The sequence below is a fragment of the Drosophila innubila genome, chromosome X (assembly GCF_004354385.1).
Source record: "Drosophila innubila isolate TH190305 chromosome X, UK_Dinn_1.0, whole genome shotgun sequence".
NCBI lineage: Eukaryota > Metazoa > Arthropoda > Insecta > Diptera > Drosophilidae > Drosophila > Drosophila innubila.
The window spans coordinates 457328-476322 of record NC_047626.1 but is presented as its reverse complement, the minus strand read 5'-3'; the positions used below and the strand labels follow the sequence as shown (position 1 = coordinate 476322).

General features: G+C 34.6%; 2 long non-coding RNA genes across 3 annotated transcripts in view; one reads left to right on the top strand and one right to left on the bottom strand.

The window, feature by feature from the left end:
• LOC117794362 overlaps positions 1-18995 on the bottom strand; it is an 88105-nt gene that overhangs the window by 3385 nt on the left and 65725 nt on the right. For both annotated transcript variants that reach the window (XR_004618412.1, XR_004618413.1), the window contains one exon: positions 13742-13815. This is a non-coding gene — a long non-coding RNA (uncharacterized LOC117794362). The remainder of the gene's footprint in view (positions 1-13741; positions 13816-18995) is intronic.
• Positions 1-18995, top strand: part of LOC117794363 — a 51478-nt gene that overhangs the window by 9809 nt on the left and 22674 nt on the right. The gene's annotated exons all lie outside the window — the stretch shown is intronic.

Genomic DNA, 18995 nt, shown 5'->3' with positions numbered 1-18995 from the left:
ATTAATTTTGTAAAAAAAATTATTTTCCTCTAAATCTTGGGCTCGATGCTAAGGGTCCCCCCTTTGATATTTTGAAAATTGAAAATTTTAAATCTCAAGTTTTCACTTTTAATCAACTCCTTATATCAAAATTAGTATAAAAGAACAGTTAAAACTTGATTCTGAGACATTTCATTTTCTTGTAAAAAATCATGTGAAATTGAACAAAAATTTTGACTTGTAAAGTGGATGGATCCTAAGTCTGACCAACTTCGAACTCTCATAACTTTGTCAAAGCTGAACCGATTTTCAAAGGGAATGTCATTTTGATCATTTTTTGGCCTCTCAATTGATTCTGCATTTAAATTTAATTAATTTTCTAAAAAAAATTATTTTCCTCTAAATCTTGGGTTCGATCCTAAGGGTCCCCCCTTTGATATTTTGAAAATGCAAAATTTTAAATCTCAAGCTTTCACTTTTAATCGACTCCTTATATCGTAATTAGTATAAAACAACAATTTAAACTTGATTCTGAGACATTTCATTTTCTTGTAAAAAATCATGTGAAACTGAACAAAAATTTGGACTTGTAAAGTGGATGGATCCTAAGTCTGACCAACTTCGAACTCTCATAACTTTGTCAAAGCTGAACCGATTTTCAAAGGGAATGTCATTTTGATCATTGTTTGGCCTCTAAATTGATTCTGCATTTAAAATTAATTTATTTTGTAAAAAAAATTATTTTCCTCAAAATTTTGGGTTCGAAGCTAAGGGTCCCCCCTTTGATATTTTGAAAATTGAAAATTTTAAATCTCAAGTTTTCACTTTTAATCAACTCCTTATATCAAAATTAGTATAAAAGAACAGTTAAAACTTGATTCTGAGACATTTCATTTTCTTGTAAAAAATCATGTGAAATTGAACAAAAATTTTGACTTGTAAAGTGGATGGATCCTAAGTCTGACCAACTTCGAACTCTCATAACTTTGTTAAAACTAAACCGATTTTCAAAGGGAATGTCATTTTGATCATTGTTTGGCCTCTACATTGATTCTGCATTTAAAATTAATTTATTTTGTAAAAAAAATTATTTTCCTCAAAATCTTGGGTTCGATGCTAAGGGTCCCCCCATTGAAATTTTGAAAATTCGAAATTTTAAATCTCAAGTTTTCACTTTTAATCGACTCCTTATATCGTAATTAGTATAAAACAACACTTTAAACTTGATTCTGAGATACTTCATTTTCTTGTAAAATATCATGTCAAACTGAGGAAATATTTTGACTTGTAAAGTTGCTACATCAGAGGTCTGACTTTTAAACTGTCATAACTTTATTAAAAATAAAACGATTTCAAAGCAGAATATCATTTTGATTATGGATTGGCCTCTAAAATTATTTTACAATTTTTTTAATTTTGTCAAGTTCAACAAATTTTTTTTTCAATGCTGAGGGTTGTAAGAAAATTTGAAATCCCAAGATTAAACTTTTGATCAACTTCGTATGTCGTAGTTAGTATGAAACAATACTTAGACATACAAATTTAAAATGTTTCAAAACTGATTTGTTTAACCGGCACGTAACGGTTCTGATACCGGAACCAATATTTGTTTCGGTTTAATTTCCTGGTTTAAGTTAAATGGGTTTATAATTTTTAAAGTTGACTCGTTTATAGAGTCGAATTCAGTTTACTTTAGATACATATTTGTCAAATTGTATCTGTGAGTGTGCTTGAGTGTGTGAGTGAATACTCATACAAAACTGTATAATTGTATGACTTGAAAAGTTATCAATCATTTTCCGTTTGCACACACACACCCACTCACACACACTCACACACACTCAACTGCACACTGTCAAATGACTATAAGCATTTTTAATGAAAATCGTTGCGCTTCTTTATCCTATTCTTTTTTCTTTTCCTCCTCCTCCTTACCCACTCCCCTCTCCCCACCCTCCAACCAACCGCCCCACACCCTTTTCAACATACTTACTATATATACATACATATGTACATACATACACATATTGTACATGTTCAATCCGAACAATATTAAAAAGTGAACTAGAAGTTATTGCTGCTATACTCATACACCCCCGCAATACTACCCTCACCCCCACCCCCTTTCCCCTTCGAGCTCCCCTTTCATTTTAGTCTCGTTCCTAAATCGTCCCTCCTCCACATACGGCGCATTTGAAGATGTTATAGAAATTTTAAATCATGTTGCATGCAAACCATCCCTACCCCATCCACTGCCCCTACCCTCCACTCCCCTGCCCTGTCACGCCCACGCTTCCTAAAACTTATCCCAGCGTTTGTATTTGAGTAACTCTATTCATCATTTTGCGCGCTTCCTTTGCCTCTCCCCTCTCCGCCCTCTCCACCACTTCTGCTCCGTACATCCCCTCACCCCCTCACTTGTAACCGTCTTCGTTTTTCTCTCTTCTCTATGTTGCACAGTGGTTTTTTATCTTTATTTCTAGCTCCAGTTAATTAAAAACTAACTTTTTTATTTTTAAATTAACATTTAATTTTTTTAAATACAGAATTAATTCCATTTAATTATGCCAATTTTTAAACAAATAGTTCTAAAATCACTTCAAAAAATAATAACTTTTGCCGAAAAGACTAATATTTAAAAAAAAAAAACAGAGAACAAATTTAATTTATTTTAATTATTAAAAAAAAATTGTTCAATATATTATGCAAATTTTTAACATTTGTTCCCACAAAATGTTCTGAAGTCTCTAAAAGAAAAATACCTTAGTCGAAAAATTTTAAATTCGAACTTTGAAAACAGAAAATATTGAGCATAAATTTAATGGGAACCTTAAAATAATTGCTTTAATTTTATTATGCAAATTATCAAACATTCTTTTCACCAAATAGTTCCAGAAGCTTTAAAAAAAATATAGCTAGAATTCAGTTAAAAGTAGTTATCTATTTTAAAGCCAGATTTCAAAATTTAGAATTAAATTTCATGCGGAGCTCATTTGACCACTATGCGCTGTCGTCGTTTTTGGCTAACCAACAGAAGCTCAACAAGAAGAAGCAGAATCAGAAGCTGAAGAAAAAGATAAAGATGAAAAAAATCAGACAGAAGTGAAAACTGCTTACAAGGATTTCACTCTCTGCACTTGCACCCACATGCCACCCACAATGCCACCCACAATGGCATCCACAACATCCAACCAGCCACCCAACCACCCATCGAACTGCTTTTTTAATACTTACTAAAGAAGGCGCACACACACACACACACACACAGTGAAACATACATAAATTCATACAGGAGCATTCGGGAGAAATTCATGCGTCTTTCCATATGACTGTATGAATGTGTGTGTGAGTGTAAGTGTGTGTGTGTGTGTGTGTGTGTTTACTTGAACCAGGAGTTGCTTGGCTGGAAGGGGGTGGTAGTGTAGAGGGGGGTGGGGTGTGGGGGCTATGCTTTGTATAAGTATAAAATTCTAAAAAGAAGTATTAATCCTTAGCTTAAACATTTGCCAACCGCAGCAGCGAGCATCACACACACACACACACACACACACACACACACTAAAGACAGAGGTGTGAGTGTGTTGAACAATCTTTCGCCTTTAGCTTTCCAGTTCGCAGCTTTAGTTCCCTTTCCCCAAATTATTAAATGTACGTCTTTGTGGCATGCATGTTTTGAGAAAATCAAACATTTACAAAATTTTACTTAAATAACAAATATTTTGTACAGATTTCTATCTTAATTTTTTATTTATTATTTGAAACGCACAATAAAATTGTATCAGCTATATTGCGTGAAAATTTCAGCTCCCTGGATCTTATGGTTTGGGCTGTGCAATGAACACTGAGTCAGTCGGGAGTCATTACTAAGTGTTTTATAAATATGGATTGCAAAAAAATCAAAATAGTTTACATATGATTAAACTTTTTCTAAAACAAATACACACTTATGTGAGCACACTTTCCAGCAACTGTAGATGTAATCAAAAATTTGGAAAGTTTTCGGTATAGTAATTTATATACCTAAGACTTGGTTTCAATTTAAAACATACAAATACTTTTATTGCTTTAATTTCAAGTTGACTTTGTAATTTTTTAATAGAGAAAATCGAATTGTCTAATCTTAATTAATTTTAAGATTAATTTTTGGTGGTTACATCAGTTTTTAGAAATCTATAATACTATTTATTTAATTTAATATTAACAGAAAACTGTAGTGTATCAAATTCGAGTATTTGCTGAGATTCACACTCACACACACACACACACACACACACACACACTAGTTATTCACTACAACTACATACATATAATGTATTTTATTTTATAATATATTTTCTTTACATCGCCCTACCCCTACCCTCCTGCCATCACACTAGCGCCCTCTATCGCATTTTCCGCAAACAGCAGCAGCTTCTAATCCACCCAAAAAATGAGGATCCAAAAGTGGGCACAACACAACAACAACAACAAAGCAACAACATTATTGTTAAGCACAAGCAGAGCAGAGGAAGAAGAAAAACTGGAAGAAGAAGAAGAAGGAGAATTACCGTTGACTGCGTACTTGCTTTTGGCTTCGTATCGCTTTTATTCAAATTCATAATCGCAAAAATTTTATATTCTACTTATGCTCAAAAGGCGCTCGCGTGTGTGTGTGTGTGTGTGTGTGTATGTGTTTGATGGGTGTGTGTGTGTTTGGTGGGTGTGCTGAGACTAGTTAGCCCAGCACAAAAAGAGCACACGGAATTATAGGTTTGTGATAATGAAAATGTGCAGATCAAGTTTCTACTAGAAAGTAAGAAATCTTAAGAGTTTAGACAATGTTAGTATTTTAATGAACAAGGCCAATTTTAAAGCTACAGACTTGAACTTTTGCACGCCAAATTTAAAAATTTTTGCAAATGTGTGCTGAAAATTTCACCTGGATTGGTTGTAAAAACAAAACGATAATTGAGATATAGTTACAAGGAAAAGGTTGTCGTCAAAAAATTATGTTTTTTCATTTGCTTTTCTGTTTTTTTTTTTTTTATATTTTCAGTATTCATGAAATGTGTAGTTTATATAATTGCGATTTATATTATTGCAAATATTGCAAATAGATAAAAAAAAAAATACGAATACACAGTTTTCATATTGCTTTTCAAATTTATATTTAGAAATAACTTTTCATTATTCTGTATTATTTGTCTGCGAAATCTCCTAAATTTAAAAATGAAAATGGCCAAAAACATTATTTTATTTATTTTTACTTTAAATGCAGAAATTTTTAAATTGGTTTTTTCAATTTATGTTTTCATGTATGATGATTTCGTCAAAATAGTTGCGATATGCTGATAATACTGGGTATCTAGCAGTCGAGCAGCTCATGCTTTCTTGCGGTTGGCATTGTGCTGGGCCTACAATGCGAGCCACCCAAATAATACCAGGCTATAGCACCCAATGCCAATACCCGGTAGCATCCTCCAACTTCTCCTCTCTCTATCAGAAACAGCGAGAGCGCTACATTCTTAGTTGGGCCTAACTCCAACCCCCTAACCCCCAACCCTGAACCCCAATACCCAAAAAACTGAGCTCAACCCCCTCCCCAATCCGCTCTCCCTTGCTGTAATCGGAAACTTTCCTCTTTCTTAACATTTTTCATCTTTTTTTGTGCTTTCATTTTGCTTGTGCCAAAAATACAAAAATTACAGGGGAAGGGGGTTGGGGGTTGGGAGGATGGAAAAGCGCTAAGAATGGAATGAATGAATAATAAAAGCGAAGCACTCGATGGCGTAGAATTTGAATAGAAGCTTAGTTTTTCGCTTATACAACAAAAACTTTACTTTACTTTTTTTTTTTTTGTCAGGGTTGTTTCCAATTTTTTTCTACTTTGCTGTGTGTGTGTGTGTGTGTGTATGTGTGTGTGTGTCTGTAGTGTGAGTGTATTTAAGTTGCACAGTCAGAAAAGGGCAAGAAAAGCGTTTTTACAAAGCGACAACACATAGGAAATGCGAGAAAGGGAAAGAAATTCACATAGAGCGAGCAAGTAAGAGCGAGACGGAGATAGCGAGAGAGAGAGGGAGAGAGAAAGTAGACGCAGACGCAAGACGGCAGAAGAAAAACTGAAAAGTTTATAATTACTTATTTTTTGATGAATTGGGTAAATATTAAAAAAGAACCAAAAAAAAAAAAAGGAAGGGAAAACGAACTGAAAACCGATGGAATGAAATACAAAAGGGGAAAAGCGGGGGAAAGCGGTGGAAACTGTCAGAGCAAAAACGGGAATAGAACGATAGAAACTGAACGATAAATGGGACCGGGTTGGGGTAGGGGGAGGAGGGGAGTACGCGAAACGTGGGACAAACTTGAGCCAAAAAAGCAAAATAAGTAAGAAAAGAGATGAACAAAAAATGAAAAAAAAGGTACAGCGCGAGCTTAAAAAGAAATACGACTACATTAAAAATTATCGATCGATATTGTACTTTTTGTATTTTATTATTACTATTGTTGTTGTTGCTTGTATTATTGTTGTTGTTGTTGTTGTTGTTGCTACTGCAAGAAATTTGAAGCAAAGGGAAAACTATGTGTACGGAATTGCAGGAAAAGCGGGAAAAGTCAGAGCAATTGTTGTAGACAAGCCCGTGAAAGCTTCGAAAACTTCTAAGGAACTTGGGTTAAGGAACTCCATTCGTCGAGCGGTATTTAGTACTCTTTGTTTTTAACCAAAACCAGCCTTAGAATTCCCCCGAACTCCAACCTGACTTAAGTTTAATACCAAGGATTATTTATTTTTGTTGGACATGTTTTTATATTTAGCACACGACTGTTCTTGTCCAAATATTATATTTTATTTATTATAATTTTATTCTGATTTTACAATACTATTAAAAATGTTCAAAAAGTGTATCCCTCTAGATCTTGGTTTCGATTTTGATGGTAAGGGTCCCCCCTTTGAAATTTTGAAATTCGAAAATTTTGAATCTCAAGTTTCCACTATTAATCAACTCCTTATGTCATAATTAGTATAGAACAAAACTTTAAACTTGATTTTGAGATCTTTCATTTTTCTGTAAAAAATCATGTCAAATCGGACAAAAATTTTGACTTGTAAAGTTGTTATATCCAATGTCCTAGCAACTTCACACTGTCATAGCTTTGTCAAAACTAAACCGATTTTTAAACGGAATGTCATTTTGATCATGGTTTGGGCTCTAAATTCATTCTGCATTTAAATTTAATTAATTAAAAAAAAAAAATTATATGCCTCTAAATCTTGTTTTCGTTGCTAAGGGTCCCCCCTTTGGAATGTTGAAAATTCAAAATATTAAATCTCAAGTTTTCACTTTTAATCAACTCCTTATATAGTAATTAGCATAAATCAACACTTTAAACTTGATTTTGAGACCTTTCATTTTCTTGTAAAAAATCATGTGAAATTGAACAAATATTTTGACTTGTAAAGTGGATAGATCCTAAGTCTGACCAACTTCGAACTCTCATAACTTTGTCAAAACTGAACCGATTTTGAAAGGGAATGTCATTTTGATCATTGTTTGGCCTCTAAATTGATTCTGCATTTAAATTTCGATGGGTTCGATGCTAAGGGTCCCCCCTTTGATATTTTGAAAATTCAAAATTTTAAATCTCAAGTTTCCACTTTTAATCAACTCCTTATATAGTAATTAGCATAAAACAACACTATAAACTTGATTTTGAGACCTTTCATTTTCTTGTAAAAAATCATGTGAAATTGAACAAAAATTTTGACTTGTAAAGTGGATGGATCCTAAGTCTGACCAACTTCGAACTCTCATAACTTTGTCAAAACTGAACCGATTTTGAAAGGGAATGTCATTTTGATCATTGTTTGGCCTCTAAATTGATTCTGCATTTAAATATAATTAATTTTGTAAAAAAAATTATTTTCCTCTAAATCTTGGGTTCGATGCTAAGGGTCCCCCCTTTGATATTTTGAAAATTCAAAATTTTAAATCTCAAGTTTCCACTTTTAATCAACTCCTTATATAGTAATTAGCATAAAACAACACTTAAAACTTGATTTTGAGACCTTTCATTTTCTTGTAAAAATCATGTGAAATTGAACAAATATTTTGACTTGTAAAGTGGATAGATCCTAAGTCTGACCAACTTCGAACTCTCATAACTTTGTCAAAACTGAACCGATTTTGAAAGGGAATGTCATTTTGATCATTGTTTGGCCTCTAAATTGATTCTGCATTTAAATATAATTAATTTTGTAAAAAAAATTATTTTCCTCTAAATCTTGGGTTCGATGCTAAGGGTCCCCCCTTTGATATTTTGAAAATTCAAAATTTTAAATCTCAAGTTTCCACTTTTAATCAACTCCTTATATAGTAATTAGCATAAAACAACACTTTAAACTTGATTTTGAGACCTTTCATTTTCTTGTAAAAAATCATGTGAAATTGAACAAATATTTTGACTTGTAAAGTGGATAGATCCTAAGTCTGACCAACTTCGAACTCTCATAACTTTGTCAAAACTGAACCGATTTTGAAAGGGAATGTCATTTTGATCATTGTTTGGCCTCTAAATTGATTCTGCATTTAAATTTAATTAATTTTGTAAAAAAAATTATTTTCCTCTAAATCTTGCGTTCGATGCTAAGGGTCCCCCCTTTGATATTTTGAAAATTCAAAATTTTAAATCTCAAGTTTCCACTTTTAATCAACTCCTTATATAGTAATTAGCATAAAACAACACTTTAAACTTGATTTTGAGACCTTTCATTTTCTTGTAAAAAATCATGTGAAATTGAACAAAAATTTTGACTTGTAAAGTGGATGGATCCTAAGTCTGACCAACTTCGAACTCTCATAACTTTGTCAAAACTGAACCGATTTTGAAAGGGAATGTCATTTTGATCATTGTTTGGCTATTTATTTCATTCTGCATTCAAATGTTTTTAATTTCCCTAAAAAAAAAATTTGCTCAATATCTTGGCTTTGATGATATTGTCCTAGTTCCATTGAATTTAATTACTCTGTTCGGCAATTAAAAATTTTGTAGAATACATTTACTTAATAAATAATTTAAAATAAATGCAGTGAATGCAGTTTAGAGTTATATACTTTATTTACCTATAATATATTCATTTAAGAAAGAAGACAGTTGATGTGGGGTTAAGGGAAATAAAATCACAACTTTATTTGCCCAATTAATTTGTTAAATATGTAATTCAATTGTGCAAGGAAGCGGCCACGACATCGACAACAAAACAAGAAGAAGAAGAAGAAGAAGAGCAAGAAAAACAACGATAAAGACAAGTTAAAGGAGGAAAGGAGGAAAGACATCCTTATTAAGTTTAATTGAATTTGTCGTTTGTTTTCATTGCTCATGTTGCATGTTTTATGTTTTATGCTTTTCCCTCACGCTTTTTGTTAATCAAATAAACTCTAAATAATCAAAAAGCGCAATGAAGTTTACCAGTCAGACTCAGAGCAGCCCTCCTAACCCCACCCCCTCCCCCTCCCACCTTTCTCTCTGTATATGTCTTCTACCATCAGAGAAATCAAAGTAAGCAGACGAGAGAAGGAAGAGAGAGGGGAGAGAGGTAGAGAGGAAATGGCAGAGGAAATGCTCTTTATGAATAATATTAAAAATAAATTTGAAATACCTTTGCACTCTATCTCTCCATCTCTTTCTCGCTGTGTATTGACAGAAAAAGTAGGAATGTTACTTAAGATAAGAGATTAGTTTAAAACATAATTAAAGAATTTTGTCAAAATCGTGGCACTTCAAATAAGCAATCAAAACTATATGAAAATATATAAAAAAAAAAACTAAATATGATGTTACAACAGATAATATCCTATAATAATATAGTAAGTATCATTAATATAATCAACAAGTTAAAAAACTGTTTAAGCACTTTTGTATTGAATTTTTAAACTATTTCTATACTTAAGCGTAAAAAACGAAATAAGCGTGAAATTATTAAATTAACTTAATTAACAAGAGTAGGTTCCAAATTTTAACACATTTCAAGGAAATGTTATTTGATTAAATATACAAATAACTATATAAAATATATATAATATTCTAATTTAAGCATTTATTTTGACAGTTTATCGTTATTGTTATCTCTGTTATTGTTTCGATTTATCACATTGTCTGCTTTGTGGGTGCGTTTATCAAGTCCGGCTTATAGAATGTCCCAGTTCGGTCCGATTTGGATTAAGGCTTATCAAATAACTAAATAAAGAGGAACACAACGTGGATCATGATTCATTTCCCCACATTCACTATTTTTTTAAAAATTTATATTGTAGTTCAATAGCTTGCTCAATAATCCGTCTAAGGTTCCATCTATTTCATTTATTCCACCAATTCCATGTACTCACTTAGTGCTACTTCGTTTTAATCCCAACTGTAATACTCGTAATTTTGGCTACAATCGCAGCCGCTAAACAGAAATAAGGAATACTTGGCCATCAAAGCAAAGTTGCCTCAAGTGCCCCATTGTCTCCATTGCTCTCATTCCTCTTTCTTGAATGCTACACTACACTACACTACACTACACTGCAATACACAAAACTTTGCCAACAACTAGCACACACACACATTTATTTATACACTAGTGTGTGTGTGTGTGTGTAGGTGTGTGTGTGTGGGTGTGTGTGTGCTAGTGCCACCCACTCAGCATATTTTCAAATGCTGCCAAGGGGCGCCTCATCAGCCATTTTCCACTTCTATTTCCACTTCCATTTCCACTACCATTTCCATACCCCGAAGCTTTCTTAGCGCCAGAAAATCTGCGGAATTTATAAAATTTTCATAGTTACAACTTTCTTTATGTTGACCGGGCGAGCGGGAGAGCGGCAGGAGGAAGGGCGACGCCCGTTAACTTAATGTGCGGAGAGAGAGGGAGAATGGGTAGACTTCCACTTCTTCTTCTTCTTACTTCTATTCTGCAGTTTAGTTTCAAATACATTGCCGCTTTTGCAGCCCAGTAGCCAAATTGAGAATACAGGCTTCTTGATTCAATGCTTTTTCTATTATATCACAGTTGTATTACTTGATTTTTGACATTTCTTATTACTTGTGCGTTTCTCTGCCGCCAGTTACCAAAACACAACAGATCAGATATCAATAGGTGCAATTGCAACAGTATGAGCAATAGGAGTAACAGGAGCAATACGAGCAATAGGCTCAATAGGAGTAACAGAAGCAATATGAGTAACAGGAGCAATAGGAGCAACAGGAGCAACAGGAGCAATAGGATTAGCAGTATAAATAGGAGCAATTGCAACAATATGAGCAATAGGAGCAATAGGAGTAAAGGCATATTCACTGGTAATGCAACATTTATGTATGACTGTACTTTTGGCATCGAACCCAGTTATTTTCCAGCTAAAAATTATACCAGTTGAGGCAGGTTGGCAACTCTAAGCAGTTACGAGAACTGGGCAGCCAACAGTCGAGCAGCTCAACTCTAACTTTCTTAGTTGTATTTTTTTGGCAATACATAAGATTCTCTCCATTATTATTATTATTATTATTATGCTTTTTTCCGCGTGTAAATGGGATTAAGAGAGAGAGCGAGAGACAGAGAAAAAGAGAGATGAGGAGAGAGAGAGAGGGAAAAACGTAATAAGATGCGGCTGTCTTGTTGTTGTTGTTACTATGAAGCAACTCTACTCAAAACCCAGCGAAACAGAAAACACCAACACAGCAACTAAACACCCTAAGCCCCTCCGTTCCCACCTCTCACCCTCTCTCCCTCTCTCTCTCTCTCTTTCTTTCTCTCACTCCGTCTGTCTTCATCCAGCTGCCTGGCAAACAGAGGCAAACTTTTCAGCGCTCTAACAGTTTCTCCTATACCTAAAATATACCGTCAATGGGCACAGCTGAGGGTTAGGAATGGGGTATAAAGAGCAGCAGAGAGTGAGAAAGAGGGGAGATAGGAGGCAGGGATGTAGGGATGCAGGGAGGGATGGGGGCTAAACGAAAGCCAAGCAAAAGGAAACCCAAAGAAAATGTACGCGGCGCGAGAAATGTTAAAAAATATTTTTATAGCTACGCGAAACGTTAGAATAGTGTTTGCCTGTGTGTGTGTGTGTGTGTGTAGTGAAATTTATGTGTATAAATTTGTGTGTGTGTGTGTGTGTGTGTGTAAACGGCAAGCAGTAAGGCACTGCTGCTGGCAAAGTTTGAAGGTCGACTGCGTCAGCGCACAGTGGTACTTTATAGTAGTTAAGATTAGTTCAAATTCCTAAATAATATTACTTTTAAATATTAAATTCTTCAACTCTTATTATAAGACAATCATTAAATTGTATGACTATTTTGAATATCCGTTTATTTTAAGTGAAAACTTATTTTCAAACTGGAATATTGCAACATCATCTACAACATAGAAAATTTTATCAAAAATGAACTAAAGTCATAATTGAAAGCAAAATGTACACATTTATGACTTTGTTTTTGTAAGCTCGAGTGCTTGTGCGTCTCTCTGGCGCCGCTTACCCAGCACAAAACGGGAAGAGCAAAAATATCAATATCAATTTAATGTAGTGTAAAAATTAGTTTGAATCATCGGATTCAACATAATTGAGTTCAATGCTTAAATGAACCGATTGAATAAAACGATTTTACTTGAATCGGTTACTTATCGGTTATTTTGGTTTGAATATTTTAAATGCGAACATTTAAATAAGGCAAGGAACCACTGTGCAGTGTCTTCTTCTTTATGCCAGCTTCTGTTCCTGTTGTAGTTGTTGTTGTTGTTCTTGCAGTTGTTGCTGTTGTTAGTCAAATGGGGTGTTGATTGAACGGTTGGTTGCCCTACCTCCCCAGCCCCCCCCCTTTCCTACCACAATCCTCTTCATGTATTTCTTTTCTTTTTTTTTATTCGTTTTTTTCGTTGTTTTGCGTTTAGACACAAATTTTACAGTCCACCCACACACACACACACACCAAGGTAAAGAAAATGTGAGCAAGTTTTTTAGGGGTAAGGGGTGAAAGGGTGGGGGTGCAAAAGTATTGCTTGAGCATGTATAGAAAGATTGCCAACTACCAGCAAAAATAGCGAAGGGGGCACAAATCGAATGAGTAGAGAGGGGGTAGAGAGAGGGTAGAGAGAGGGGATGGGGGTAGGAGAGACAGACAACGAATAACGGCTTCTGCACTTAACGTTGGCTACAGTTAGCTGCGCTGCCAACGTCGCTGTCGACGTCGCTGTCGATGTGAATGTGAAGAGAACTGTGCACTAAATAAATTGTAATACAAAGTTTCGCTGAATTATTATGTATTCAAATCGATATCAGGCTGAGAGTTTCACGAAAAAGACAGCGACAGAGAGAGCGAGACAGAGAGAGAGTGAGAGAGAAAGATTTCTTGTACAGTTGTGCGTGCCGTACTAAGGGAGGAGAAAGACAGAGAACTAAATCTGACGGAGAATAGAAAATCACTTGTTCTTTACTTTTCTTATTCATTTGCTTCACTTTTTTTACATTGTTTAGTTTTATTTTTTTTTAATTTTTTATTTGGTGCTGCATCACGTATACGCAGCGTGTGTCGACGTACTGACAACACTCATTGTCAGCAAAACTGAATCAAGCATCTACGCTTGCTTGTTTAGGGGTCAAGGTTCAGCGATAACGCTGCGGCAAAAACACAAAAAAAAAAGGTGAAAAAAAGGCAACATTAACTTTGACACCAACATCTTCATTATTAATAATTTGAGGCACCATTGAGCCAAGTATATATAAATATATATCTTAATAAAATCAAAGACATTTACCTTTTATTGTGATTCGTTAGTTCCGCACTCGTATTCATATTCGAATACTTGTTCAAATGTCAGGGCAAATCAAACTGCAAAAAAATGAAAAAGAAAAATATTTATTTAAAATTTAGTTTAAAAAAGAAGAGCTATTTTAAATTTTAGTCAATTAATAATAAGCACAATTCAAGACTAAGTCTTAAGACTAAGCCAGAGCTGTAAGAAAATTCCACATGTCGATTTCATTGCTACAGGTCCCCCTTGGGAATTTTCAAAATTTAAAATTTTAAATCTCAAGTTTTCACTTTTAATCAACTACTTTTATCAAAATTAAACTAGATTCAAAGACCTTTAATTTTCTTATAAAAAAATCATGTAAAATTGAAGATAAAATTTACAATAACAAACTTCTAACCAACTTCAAAAACTCATAAGTTTATCAAAACTCAATTGATTTTCAAACGTAATGTCATTTTGAATATGTTCTGGCATCAAAATTGATGCTGCATGTAACCATTTTTAATTTCGTCTAAAACTAGACCTTTGTTTCGATTTAAATGCCAATCGATTGCAAGCACATATTTATTAAAAAGATTTTCAACTAAATTGATTGAAATTAAAAATGGAACTCAAATCAATTGGCTAATTTTAATAAAATATAACAGTAAAAATAGAGATATTTATAAAGCAGCTATAAATTTTAATTGAACCAAAAATTGTAAGCAAAATGACTTAAAGGTTTTACTGTTAATAATTATTTAATTACATTATTTCAATATGATATAATTTATTTGTAGTTGCAGCGCTGCAAGTAAAACCTTATAAATCAAATCTTATTTATAGTTAATTCAAATTTGATTTCGTTGTATTTGTTATTTAATTTATATGTTTGTTAATTGACTAGGTACAGGGTATAGGCTGTTTAATAAAAGATGAATTGGCAGTCGTGACTCGATCTCAAAAATAAACGTTTTCCATTTCCCTGCACTGCAGTAGTTGTATTACATCGCGTATACGGAATATTCTCTGTATATATGAGGCCAACTGAATATGTATGCGCTTTTTACAATTGCCGTTTGTTTTGTACTTGTACTTGTATTGTTGTTATTGTTGTCTGTGCACAAAGTTAGAAAACTCATCCTTTGTCCAAAAGTAACCGTTTCAAAGCGATGCATTTGCCTTAAGTCCTGGGGAGGGACGGGAAGCGAAGGAGAGGGGTGAAAAACAGGTCGGAAAGTCGGAAAGCTCACACTAACCGACGATAAGTCCAGCCGTTGGACTGCAAAATCTCATTTAGCTTTTTTCCAACCCAAATTTACAACATTTTTCCATAATTTTTTTTTTTTTTTTTTTGTGTCTTTCATAAAAATACAATTTTTTGTTGCCTGTTGTAGACAAAGTCATAGTTTTACGGTCCTGCCAGCGACACCAGTGCACAGGGAAGAGAGGAGAAAGAGTGAGAGGGAGGGGGAGGGGGATAGAGAGGGAGAAGGAGAAGAAAATAGTCAGTCGGTGGCATTTTAAATATAATTATAATATAATTTGGCGCTGTATTTTTTTCATGTTGTTGCCACGAGTATGTGAGTGTGTGTGTGTGTGTGTTTATGTGTGTTTCCGTATTAGCGGCACTTTACTGATAAGGGGGTAGATGAAGAAGGAGCAGGGTAAAAGGGGTTGATCACTGCATTGTTAATGCAATTTCATTTTGCTGTCTCGATTCGCTTTTTGTATTTTATTTGTTATGCTTTCGTATTAAAATAATTTCGTAATTTTTTTTGGCCCATTTATGCATTTGTAGGAATACTTCTAGCCATCACTGTGTATTGTTTTATTTTAGTTCTTTTTTGTGTATGTTTGTAAACTGTGAACTGTAAATTGTAAATTGTAAAAGTCAGTTTTGATACTTTTTTGCCATTGTTTTTCCCCATTTTGCCCGCCTGTCATTATTTTTATATTTATTTTTTTCTTCTTTTCTCATTGCGCCGAATTCTAGCATGTAATTTCGTACAAAGTTTAGTAAGTGCTATAAATAAATTCAAATGGAAAATGGAAAAAATGCAAAATGCAAAATGCGAAATGGAAATAAAAAAAATGGAATTGGAAATGGAAATATGCTGTACATGTTATATGTTATATGTAATACCTCATCGCACTAATCCCACCACACACACACACACACACACAATCACAATCACACAATCTGCAAATATATCAATCGAGTTTTCCATTTTCCATGGCAAACTTTTCCAATAAAAATCGCAGCCACACGGACAATTAATTTCCACAATCGTGTGCAAATATAATTCGAACTCAGAATTCAGAACTCGTTTACACTTATTGCAAACATTTTATTAATATTTGATATTTAATATCGTCACTCATCAAAATATCAAATATAGAACATGGAATATCAAAAATTGTTGTTAGAAATACAAACAGAAGTAATGTATCCTTTAAACATAATATTGTTTGAAAAAAATAACTAAAAATTAGTTGATATTTTAGTACAGTTCTTAAAACAGTTGCCAGTTACCAATTTTAATAATATTAGGAAAAATAATCTTTGATTTAAAACTCATAGGAGGATTACTCATAATTAATCAAAATGAGTTAATTGTCAGTAAAGCTATACAAATTAAAAGTAGTCATTAAATTGTAATTTACATAATACAATTTATAATAATACAGCCTCTGATCCATATTGTTATTTGTCGCAATTCTCGTAGTGAAACCTTGTATTCATGTTGAGAAAGGATTTAAAGCCATGGTCGACGCGGCGTATGCGTAACAAACACAATGACAGTCTGACCAGACGACCAGACAACCAGATACTTTCCTCAAGTCCCCTATATTCTCCGCTCTGTATGCAACAGGTGGCTACCTGTTATTGCTTGGGTGGAACCAGCCGGTAGGGTGGGTAATTGGGTGGTTGGGTGGCTTGTGGACTTACTACGTTTCGCTTTGCCTCGTTGCGTCTGTCACCGAGCAAAGAGACCAAGACGAAGACAAAGATGGAGGCGAAGACGAAGAGCAGAGCACAGATGAAAAAGGAAGAAGAGAAGGTCGCGTTGGCTAGCAACAAAATCTGCAGACAGAAGCCGTGACCTTCGCTTTTTGGACAATACTCGTACTGTGAAACTGTGCCACATGCCACACACAATTGGGGCATGTGGAATGTGGAATGGAGATGAAGGAATGAGAAACAAGGAATGAGAAACGGGAATGGGGAATGGGGAGAAAAGTCTGAAGTCTGTGTGTTGCAGGGACTCATTGTGAGCAACTTACAGCTCTCAGTTCTCAGTGGATTCTCTCGTTATTCGCCGGCCACAAAGCCAAAGTCTATTTTGCGGAGGAGTTTTTCAAACAAATCAAGAATCGAACACACACATAAGAAAAGCGGAATATTTTTGTAAATATTATAACAATATAGACGATAAAAAATAAGTATAACATTTAAAGAAACCAAAACAATGATGAAGTTCAAAAAAGAAAAACAGTCAACTGGATGTTGACTAAAAATAAATGGGTTCGATTTCCATTAGCAGAAATATGTCATGTATACTTGATTCATCTATATGAAATTTCGCGAATTTTCGAAATTCATGGATCTTTCACAGTTTACTTTTACAGCAACTGAATTCTTTGCATCTCCTTCGCCTTCTTGTTTTTCACTTATTCTGCCAAATTTTAGCATGACTGAAAATTAAAATGCCGAGTCGTTACTCTCTTCATTTTTCTACCGACCCCGCCACAAAATTCAAGTGTCCGGGACTTTTGACTTCCGCCTTCTGTCTGACTGTCTGTCCGTCTGACTGGGTGGCTGTCAGTCTGTCTGTCTGTCTGTCTGTGTCCATTATGCTATCCTCTTTCTACCCTCACCACAGTGTTTGTCTGTCTGTCACGTCGACAACTGACTTGACCTTGACGCTGGGATTTTGTTGGCAAGGAGAATCGGAAAGGAAAAGGAAACGGAGAATGGAGCGTCTACCTGTCTGACAATCTGACGCGTGTTTATTGCATGTGTGTGTGGGTGTCACTCTGTCTGTCTGTCTGTCTGTATGTCTGTGTGTGTGTCTTGACTATGTCTATAGCTGTTTATGTGTCTGTTTGCAATGATAATCCGCATAAAATTACAAGCAAAGCGCAGACAACACATACTCCAACCAGACACACACCCACACACACACACATACACGCATAAGTGACAAGGCGAGCCAAAAGTAAGGCCAAGGTCATTCTCACCCAAACACACACACGCCAATTGGCCAAGCGAAGTCCTCGGCGCGTGTCTCACTTTCACTCGCATTCACAAAAAAAAAAAAAAAAAAAAAAACTGAAATAAATAAGAAGAAAAAGTCAAGCAACTCATCCTCCCTTTCTCCCACCCTTACCCACTCTTCTTATGCTTTTCCTCTTTCTCTTTCCTCTTTCTCTTTCCACTTTCCCGCCCCCTTTTGTTGAGAAAGTCACCCACCGACAGAAGGCAGCTAGCCAAACGAAACGAAAGGAACGTCCTCATGTCCTGAGCCGCAACATATGTACAAATATGTACAGATATATACATTTATGTATGTGTGTGAGTGCATGTGTGCACGCGTGTGTGTGTGTGTGTGTGTCAACCAGTCAAGAGCATATGTGAATGCGACTCAACGCACAATGGGAAAAATAGGCCACATATCACTTTAGTAAGTTTGCTTGCGTGATCTTCGAAGACGAATTTGACCTCCCTAAAGTTGGAATTTCGCAAAACGCCGTCTAATTACTCGATAAATTTGTCTCACCTATTTTGTGTGAAAGTTTCAGCCTCCTGGTTCTTATGGTTCGGGCTGTGCTTGTGAGTGAGTGAATGAGGACAAATAATATCATATATGTAGATATATTAGATATATTTAAGTTTCTGTTTTTTATGACAATATATTTATAATTTACATTGAAAAACTATCAACTGGTTTTAAAATTTTTTTTTTCAACAAATATTCCCAAAAGGATTTTTTTTAAGTTTCAACAGGAAAAAAATTGACAGTGAAGGAAACAATTTACATAATCCAATTTTAATTCAGAATCAAATAAGAGGTCAAGAAAAGATCAAATTGATCTGCAAAGATTTGCCAAAGTTATGACAGTATGAAGTTACAGATAACCAATCAAGAGGATAAGGTGTACGGAAAAAATTGAGTGCTTGAATTGATATAAGCTAATCTAGCCCTTTTCTCCCCACTGTGCGATGCCTGAAAGCATTTGCTTCTCATGTCCTCCTGGTAGCCTTGTGGCG